The sequence below is a fragment of the Mastomys coucha genome, unplaced genomic scaffold (genome assembly GCF_008632895.1).
Source record: "Mastomys coucha isolate ucsf_1 unplaced genomic scaffold, UCSF_Mcou_1 pScaffold17, whole genome shotgun sequence".
Lineage (NCBI taxonomy): Eukaryota > Metazoa > Chordata > Mammalia > Rodentia > Muridae > Mastomys > Mastomys coucha.
Window position 1 is genome coordinate 37,178,446 of NW_022196899.1, and position 9,904 is coordinate 37,188,349.

Below are 9,904 nucleotides of genomic sequence, written 5' to 3' on the forward strand. Positions count from 1 at the left end.
TCCCCCATCTCTCTCTCTCTCTCTCTCTCTCTCTCTCTCTCTCTCTTTCTCTCTCTCTCTGTATGTATGTGTGTGTGTGTGTATCAGTTTTAAGTGCAGGAGTTGTGCTGTGAATGTATTTGTTTTAACTTTGTCTATAATTTTAAATTTTGATGTGGAATTCTGTAACAGTCTCCATTTAGTGAAAAGGAAAATTTTCTTTATGAGGGATTAAAAACTATACTTTACTATGGGTAGAATTCAAGTCCATATTGCTGAAGACACTATACACTTAGGCTACAGGGCCCAAAAACCCGAGTTGGATCTGGTATGCTGATCTGATAGAGATTTCGTTATATTAAAATTCTACCAAGCTGTGACACCTGTGAACTATAACAGTGATCAGCACAGCAAAATACCTCAAAAACTGAAATACTGGCATCTATGTTCTAGTGGTAACCAACTGCTATCATATTGGACTAAAATGAGAGAAGAGAAAAATCATGCATAATACTAAAAGCTGACCTAGCAACCATCTGTGGCAAATGAGGTGACAAATCTCTGTTGGGAACTTCTTATGGCACTTTCCTTAACCAGGACAAACTCTAACTACAATCTCATTCTAAGACCTTCCTATTGTTTTCAATCCTCAATAAACAAATAAAGCATCATTTGCTTAAGATAAAGAACAATAATAAAAAATGAAGGGAATATTCTAATATAACCATAAAAATAATTCATGAAACCTTAGGTGAACATGCTCTCTTTTTTGTTTGCTTGTTTGTTTGCTTTATTTTTTCTTTAATCCTTTTTTTTTTTTACAGACCAGTCTTCATCCCTCTCCTGGTCTACTCCCTAGGGCCTCAAGTCTCTTGAGAATTAGGTACATCTTCTCTCACTGAGGCCAGAACAGGCAGTCCTCTGCTGTGTATGTGTTTGGGGCCTCATATCAACTGCTGTATACTGCCTGGTTGGTGGGTAGCATCTGAGAGATCACAGGGGTCCATATCAGTGAGAGACTACTGGTATTCCTTTGGGGTTGTCCTTCCCCTCAGCTTCTTCCAGCTTTTCCTCAATTCAACCATAGGGGTCCCCAGCTTCTGTCCATTGGTCAGATGCTAGTATCTGCATCTGAGTCTTTCAGCTGCTTGTTGGGCTTCACAGAGAGCAGTCATTTTAGCCTCCTGTCTATAAGTATACAATAGCATTAGAAATAGTGTCAGGTCTTGGGGTTTCCCCTTGAGGTGGATCCAGATTTGAGCCTTTCTCTCATGCTTTTCTCCATTTTTGTCCCTTTCTCCATTTTTCTCCATTTTTAGACAGAGGCAATTCTGGGTCAGAGCTTTTGACTGTGGGATGGCAACCCCATCCCTCCACTTAATATTGTGTGGAGTTCCCCCAAGTTCCCCCTCCCCACTGTAGAACACTTCATCCATCAATGAGAGGAGAGGCCCTTGGTCCTGTGAAGGCTTGAGGTCCCAGTGTAGGGGAATGCCAAGACAGGGAAGCAGGAGTGGGCGGGTTGGTGAACAGGGGTGGGGATAGGATGGGGGGGGGTTAGAGCAGAAATGAGGAAAGAGGATAACATTTGAAATGAAAATAAAGAAAATATCCAATAAAAATGATGAAAAAAAAAAAGAACACTTCATCTAAAGTCTCTCTCTTTTGGCCCTTTTGGAGAGGATATAGAGAAAAAGGAACACTCTTCCATTGCTAGTGGAATTACAAACTGGAAAATGCTTTTTCTAATGCAGTGATTTCAGGCTTTGATTGTTACTGATATGTGAATAAGCTAGCCACAATGAGGTTATAGTTTGATAAAGTAAACAACCTCCACTTCGAATATCTTATAAGTTGATCAAGTTACAATTTTCCCTATCTTGTGAATGGTTTCCCCATATACCTGCTCTGTAATTGTCCTGTCTCCACATTTCGCCATATGTGCTAGTGCATGGAGATACTGCAAGTGGTACCAAGTGTGTGGGTCTGTGGGTGCAATGCTTTTCTTTGATTCTGGTATAACTCTCCATCTACTAAGATATGGACTCTGAAGTCTTAGAGCCTGATCTGTGACTGCCACCCCATCCTCCTTCATGCTTGCTAAGAGATAATTCACTTTTACATCCAGTGAACTGATATGATGCTATTTATACTTTCTTTATTTCCCCTGCAATTACCATCCTGAATCCAACTGAAGAAATAATATAATGCATTATACATAAAGGCATGCCTTTCTTAAATGTGAAATACTCTGAGCTTTGAAAGACAGCCACACCATATGGTTTCGCAAAGTGGACTTATACATATTAGGCAGCATTATAGTTAGCCCCTTAGAAATAGTTCCACTTACGAAACTCACATGCTGAGCCCTCAAATAGATTCTTCCCTTCTAAATCGTACTGTATTGGTCATATATATTGTAGTCTGAGCTTTTTAGGTTTGTGTTGGCTCATTATTGCTGGCCATAGGACAGGAAGGCACTACTTTAACAGCTTTTCTAGGGTATTCTCAGAACTAGTTTGCTGAAAGAGTTCTTTGAATAAAATATAGGGAATTAATTGGCAGGAAAGAGGGCAATGCAGAGCAACTATTTAATATTTACAGTATTTGGTGAATCAAGGTGAAGTGCAAATGCTGCTAACATGAGAGATCTTCTCATCGGAAAAGCATGCAGCTTACCTCTCATTGTCCAACTGTGAACCTGGATCACACCATCACATTGTTAGTTTTCTTTCTGCATGCAATTGGATCTCTCATCCAGGGATATGAGCTACAACCTGGGACTAAAGGCAACAGATAACCAAATGTTTTATAACATTTGGAATCACAAAACTATGTAAAATATCACTAGGTAAAATGTGAGATGCGTTAAAGTAATGAGTTAAGTGTTATCTTCCTTTCAAGAGGAGATATGAGAAACTGGGTGGTGCGCTCCATAATGATTGCAAATACAGTCTCTGCATGCTTGTATGATCCCCGAGGCACTTCTCTGCACTGTCTTCATGCAGACAGTAGTTTTTGTCTCTCATTAGTTAGAGAGACAGGAGTAGTTTTTTTTTTTTATTTCAATCCTTTGGAATTCTCATCTCCATGAAAACAAAACTGGGAGTTACACAGCTACAGGTTTACTCTGGATGTTCATTAAAATAGCAGCTTTGTCAGAGTGTGAAGGAGAGTGAGGAGTGATCACATACTCCTTAGGAGGCTCTGGGGGAGAAGCCTCTCTTCAGAGGAGGTTACAGTGCTCATTTATAACATGTCTGCCCAAAACAAACAGCCAACTCCAAGCAGGAAGCAGTCGCTTTTAACTCGTGTAAGTCAAAAAAATAAGTGAATGCTTTCTAAGCTCCACAAGAAAAGGAAATGCTTATGAGCTCCCTCATGAATCCACACAATTATACCATGTGGGATTAATAGATTCAGGAACAATGAAACTCATTTGTTGTAGTTGTTTAGTTTGGCCTTATTTTAAGGTAGAATCTCATTCTATTGCCCAAAACAGGCTAGAACTCACTATGTAACTCAGTCTGGAGTTAAACTCTTAGTGATTCTCCTGCCTCCACTCTCTTGCCTGGAATTGGGGCATTAGTAACTGTGGTTGAACATACTTGGCCCATGGGGAGTGGTACTGATAGGCGGTATGGCCTTTTTGGAGGAAGTATTTCACTGTGGGTGGGCTTTAAAGCTCTGCCTACTACAGAAGACTTAGTTTTCTCCTGACTACAGTCAGTTAAAGATGTAGAACTCTGAGCTCCTCCTGTGCCATGTCAGCCTGGAAGCTGCCATGCACTTATCTTGTTGACAATTGGACTTATCCCCTGAACCTGTAAGCCAACCTCAAATAAATGTTGTTCTTTATAAGAGTTGCCAATTTCAACTCTTAAAAGTGTCTATTATCAGCAATGGAAACCCTAAGATAGTAATGAACTCTACATTTACTGTTGATTCATGCATTTTCTGTAAACATCTAAGTGATGTTGGTAGAAAGATTTTCCCTCTTTCAATCACATATTGATCTTTCATTCAGTCCTAAAGCATTTACTATAAAATCATTTGCTATGGTCATGGTATGCTGTATAAAATCCTGCATTGATTTTCTTTGTTTTTATCCCCAAATGCCAGAACACCAAGGATTTTTTTTGTACTTATTGCTTCTTGTTTCCTTCCTTCCTTCTTTCCTTCTTTTTTCTTTTCTTTTTCTGTTTGTTTCTTTCATTCTTTTTTTTTTTTCATCACAAGCTCTTATATCCAGACTGGCTTCAGTTGCACTATATAGCAAAGACTGGCCTTACTAAACATAGCTATGTTCTTAGTTATTTCAATTTCCTTTTGTTGGTACTTCTTTTCTAATGCATCAAATCCAAAATATAAACTCACTGCTCTATTGGAAAGCCACAGGAATTTAAACTTTCTTCCATTCTCACATATCTGCTTTTATTCCTCTCCAGGATTCACCTTGAATGGCTCTGCAAATAGAACAGAAGCTGTTGATGGAATCTCAAGTTCTTTTTTGTATTGCTATGGCTGAAAGAGAAATCAAGCTTGGGATGTTTAAGAGAATAATGGGCTGATCATCCAGTGAGAACCTATGGTTAGAATGCAGCCTAAGTGATGAAAGCCTTTTACCTGTGTCAGTAAATACTTGAAATTACAACCTGTCATCCCAATTACTTATGTTTCATTATTAAATGCTGTCCTGGATAGTAATATGTAAGTACTCAAACATTTTAGTACCATTTTTTAGAGAATTTTACCAGTGAGTTCTCATATTTTATTTGAACAGATATCCAAAAGAATATGTTTTCTACAGTTTGAATTACATTATAAATAATTCTAACTTCATACTTATAGCTATCTTTTTAAATAAATGATGCATAAAATCAACCGATTTTTGCAGGAGTTAATTTTAAAGGAAATAAGTAAATTGAAAAAACAAAGATACCTCTGTCAATTTTTCATAATTTAGAATTGTTTTAGCTATCCTTTTTTTTCTGTCTAGTGTGTATATATGTGTTTGTGCATGTTTCTACATGAGGCTAAAAACTGTCTTTTCAAGTTCTGTGAATACAGTAAACACTATTGCTAAAGACAACACCTATATTACTTATTGAACATAGAGAATTAGGCTGGTGCCTAGTTATATCCTTCATCACTACAGGCATCCATTGTAGCAGAAGGTACTCTTCATACGACCAAACAGTAAAGGTAAACCTCAATCCAGATATATACCCATGGAGCCACAATGATAACCTGCTTACAAGGTTCTCTACATCAATATGGGCAAAGCTATGAAAGTCATTTACTGATATCTGATTAAATTTGAGGTCTTCTACAGAAGATGAAACCCATTCCTAATAGTGCTTAGATGACCAAGAACCTGAGATAAATAGGAGTAAATCAAATAATTACTAAATGTTTAAGGAATGAAACAGTAAATTATCTCCTGGTGACACTCTGCTATAGTCATTTGCTCAGCCGTTATCAGAGAAGTTTTCTTCTTCAGTAGATTGGAACAGATAGAGACTCACAGTTGGACACTGTAGATATAGTGACAGAGTTTAAAGCACTTAGCCCTTAGTGGGACAATTGTATCAAATACCTCCCCTCAAGGCTCATAGAAGAACCCTGGTGAAGAGGAGACAGGAAGCTAGTATGAGCCAGATTGTATAGAGAACACTAAGTGAACAAGGCCTCTGAAATGAGGACCAAACACATTTGAACTCACAGAGGCTAAAGTAGTGTTCACCAGAACTGGAGAGGTTTGTGTCAGATCAGTTCTCAACTCTAAGAGGGAAAGTGGGCACAAACACTGATCCCTAACCTAAAAGTTATTTCCAACTGAGAAGCACTCAGAAATTAAAAAAATAATAATTTTCTCTAATGGGGTATCACTGGATATATAAAATCTTTTATTGCCAGTCTCCATGCCCAGAAGTAGGTAGGCAACAAAAAATGAACTGAAAGGAACCTTTGGAGGTTCTTTGTCTCATAATGGCTTCTCAGGGTACTAATTGTTGTTGTTGTTGTTGTTTTACCTTATAAGTCCTCTAAGTATAACTTATGGTTTCTGAATTTATGTTCTTATAAAATTTTTCTGTGTGAGAATTTATATATCTGAGCATATATGTGTTTCTTGATATCCTTTTGGCTGTATTTCTTGTCTTTGTTTTAAATATTCTGTTTGTTTGTTTTTATTGTATCTTATTTTATCATTTTTGTTTTGTTTTAGTAACCAGTTTGTATTCTAATGAGAAAAAGAAAGTATGGATTTCTGGGACTGTAGAAGTAGGAAGTATCTGAGAGAAGTAGGTTGGAGAAACTATAGTTAGAATACCAAAAGACCTAGGTCTGTATGATAGCTGGAATGCACACATACCACAAAAGTTTAATCTTTCTGATTCACTCTTACTTTACACTTTTAAAGTGAAATTAGTTTGTAGAAGGAAGCATCCATCTTTGGATGTGTTATCTAATTGAGTGGCAAGCAAAGTGACAAATCAAAGAATGATTTGACAGAATGAATCAAAGCTAGGATATGCCTATTAGGAAAACACCACATAAAAGAGAATCTATTTACAAAGAATATATGGATGGAAAGACAGACAGACAGAGAGAGAAATAGAGAGAGAAAGAGAGAGAGAGAGAGAGAGAGACAGAGAGACAGAGAGAGGAAGGGAGAAAGAGAGAGAGAGAGAGAGAGACAGAGAGACAGAGAGAGGAAGGGAGAAAGAGAGAGAGAAAGAGAGAGAGAGAGAGAGAGAGAGGCAGTTGAGGATTAATCAAGTCAATGCAGTTCACTCTGTGCAGTTGGGTTCATTTGCTATTTCTATTCAGTTTGTTCAGTGCTTACAATGAAGGGAGCACAGGTAGTTGAAGCCAGAGATTAGAACAAATTGCCTGAGTTAGTTTGAGGCCTAGTGAAGGAAATGAGCAAAATGGACCAACATCTAAAAGACCTATAAATGGAAATAGGAGCAATAAAGAAAATGAAAATTTAGGTAAAACTGGAGATCAAAAACCTAGGAAAGAGAACAAGAACTACAGATGCAAACATCACCAACAGAAGACAAAAGATGGATGAGAGAATATTAGGTGTAGAAGATACAAAAATAAAATAATACATTGGTCAAAGAAAATGGCATGTGTAAAAATGCCCTAACCTAAAACATCCAAGAAATTTGGGACATAATAAAAAGAACAAACCTAAGAATAATAGAAATAGAAAAGGTTGAAGATTCCCAGTTCAATGGGCCAGAAAATATCTTCAACAGAATCATAGAAAATACTTCCTTACCTAAAGAAAGAGATGGCCAGTACAAGAAGCTTACACAACACCAAATAGATGGGACCAGAAAAGAAAATCATCCTGTCATATAACAATCAAAATACTAATTGTACAAAACAAAGAAAGAACATTAAAAGCTTCAAGGGGAAATACTAAGAAGCATATAAAGGTACCTATAAAAATTATACCTTAATTCTCAACAAAGACTGTAAAAGCAGATGTCCAGCAGACCCTAAGAAACCACAGATATCAGCCCAGACTACTATATCTCAGAAAACTCTGAATCAGCATAAATGGAGAAACAAGATATTCTATAAAAATACCAAATTTAGACAATAACTGTCTACTAATTCAGCCCTACAGAGAATGGTAGAAGGAAAATTACAACACAAAAAGAGTAACTACACCAAACAAAAAGCAAGAAATAATCATCACACAACAAACCTAAAAGAAGAGAATTACACACACATATTACTACCTCTAACAAGAAGATAACAAGAATTAACAATCATTGATCATTAATATCTCTCAGCATCAATGGACTTAATACACCAGTAAATCAACACAGGCTAACAGATTATGTATATAAAATAGATTCATCATTCTGATGCATACAAGAAACACACCTCAGCAACATAGACACTACCTCAGAGTAATGGACTAGAAAAAATGTCCAAGCAAATAGTTCCAAGAAACAAGCTGTAGTAGCCATTCTAATACTTAATAAAATAGATATTCCACCAAGAGTAATCATGAAAGTTATGGAGGAATATGTCATATTCTTCCATGGAAAAAATCCACCAAGAAGTCTCAGTTCCGAACATCTATGACCCAAATGCAAATGCATCCACATTTATAAATAAATCTTTACTGAAGCTCACAATACATATTGAAACTTCCATTATAATAGTGGGAGTCTTTAACATACAATGCTCACCAATGAACAGGTCATCAAAACAGAAACTAAACAGAGGCATAATGAGACTAACAGAAGTTATGAAACAAATGGTTTTAAAAGATATCAAAACATTTAACACCCAAACAAGACAAATATACCCTTTTCTCAGCACCTCATAGAATCTTTTCCAAAAATGACCACTTATTTAGACACACACACCCAAAAAAATTCCTGAAAATAAAAAAGAGGATTGAAACAACCCCTTGTATTCTATCAGATCACCATGGATTAAGCCTGAACTTCCACAGCAACAAAAATAATAGAAAACACACATACTCATGGAAACTGAACAACTCTCTAATATCTGATAACTTGGTCAAGGAAGAAATAAAGAAATAAATTAAAAACTTTTTAAAAATTCAGTAAAAATAAATGTACAACATATTCAAACTTATGGGACTGTGGTGGTTTGAATATTCTTATTCCAGGAGGTGGCATTATCAAGAGGTATGGTGTGGTTGGAAGAAGTGCATCATTGCAGGTATGGGCTTTAAAATCCTCATTCTAGCTGCTTGGATGCCAATCTTCTCCAAGCAATCTTCAGACGAAGATGGAGAACACTCAGCAGCTCCTGTGACATGTTCTTGCCTTGATGATAATGGACTGACCCTCTGAACCTGTAAGCCAAATTCAATTAAATGTTGTTCTTATAAAAGTTGCTTTGGTCATGATGTTTCTTCACAGAAATGGAAACCATAACTAAGACATGGACACAATGAAAGAAGTGTTAAAAGGAAAATCCATAGTACTAATGTCTTCATTAAGAAATTAGAGAGATCTCATGCTAGCAACTTAACAGCACATCTGAAAACTCTTGAACATAAAGAAGCAAGCACACCCAAGAGGAGAAGATAGTAGTAAATAGTCTAACTCATGACTAAAATCATTCCATTAGTAACAAAGAATCAAGAAAACCAAGAATGGATTCTTTGAGAAAATATACCACATAGACAAACTCTCAGCCAAACTAACTAAAAAGCACAGAAACAGTATCCAAATTAACAAAACCAGAAATGAAACAAGATATAACACAGAAACTGAGGAAACTGAAAATTCATCCCATCTTACTTCCAAAGGCTATACTCAAAAAAACTGGAAATCTAAATGAAATGGATGATTTTCTAGATAGATACTTCATGCCAATTTTAAATCTGGTTAAACTATCTAATCTGTCCCATAACTCCTAAGAAAATAAAAGCAGTCATTAAAAATCTCCAAAAGTCCAGAGACAGATTATTTTTCTGGACGATCCTACAAGATATTCAAAGAAGAGAAATAAGAGCTAATACTAATACTCAAACTTTTTCCCAAAATAGAAACAGAAGGAGCACTACCTCATTCATTCTGTGAGGCCACAGTTACCCTGATTCCTAAACCACTCAAGAAAGAGAACTTCAGACCCATTTCACTTATAAACATCAACATAAAAATGCTCAATAAAATTCTTGCAAACTGAGTCCAAGAACACATCGAAAATATCATTCAACATGATCAAGTAGACTTTGCATCCCAGAGATGCAAAGATGGTTACACAAAAATACACAAAATATATCAATGAACTGTAGTATAAAAACAACTCAAAGGAAAAAAATTACATAATTATCAGTTTCATGTTGAAAAACATCTGACAAAATCCAATACCCCTTCATATTAAAAATTTCAGAAAGATCAGGAAATCAAGA